Genomic DNA, 862 nt, shown 5'->3' on the forward strand with positions numbered 1-862 from the left:
CTGAGCAGCTCCAGCAGGGGCCACGGCGAATAACTCCTCCCTGGCCGTTTACAGAAACTCTTTGCTGGCCTTTGTCTTAGAAGGAAAATAAAGCAGGATAGTGAGCCAGGGTGGTCAGTACTTCATTTAGGGTGGTCAGGCGTCCTCTCAGGAAAGGGGAGCAGTGCTGGGATGGGGAGGAGAATTCTAGCCTGAGCAGGGCCTTGCTGTAAGGAACTGAGGGCTTAGGGTGGGGCAGCTGCAACGAGAAGCTGCTGTGGCTTCTGGTGTGCTGGTCACACCTGCTGTGTCAGCATCACTGTTGACAGCCCCCATCCCTCCCACTTCTAAATGTGGCCCAGTCTGGTGACAAATTAGAGCTGAGAGACAGATATGGGGCAAGGAGAGTGGGGAGGGGTCTTCTGGATAAGGACAGGAATCCCAGAGTAGCATCACTGAGCCGGGAGAGTCTCATGGAGTTTGGGAGGAATCAGTAGTAGATAAGTACAGAACCAAGCAAACAGAGCAAGAGGACTATGAACCTGGGGGGAGACTTCCGTAAGTAAGCAGAGATGCCCTGAGTAAACAACCCAGGTCAGGATATCCATTTAAATTACCCTGTGACTTCGGAGGGAGGGAAAGGTGATGGGAAAGCTTTGCCTTCCATTGTAGGAAGTTAATTCATAATGTCTAAAATTGATGAACGAAGAAGAAATGTATGTATGTATTATTTAGAAACATGGAAGTTAACATTGGAGAAAACTGAAAGAGTCCAGTTATTGCCTCTGAGGAGCATGACTTGGGATGTTGGGGGGCTGTCCTCACCAGCCCTGTCATCTCTCTGAGTTTTTCTCTGAGGAGTGTGACTTGGCATGGGGGCGGG

This window comes from Hylobates moloch, unplaced genomic scaffold (assembly GCF_009828535.3).
Source record: "Hylobates moloch isolate HMO894 unplaced genomic scaffold, HMol_V3 SCAFFOLD_19, whole genome shotgun sequence".
Taxonomy (NCBI): Eukaryota; Metazoa; Chordata; class Mammalia; order Primates; family Hylobatidae; genus Hylobates; species Hylobates moloch.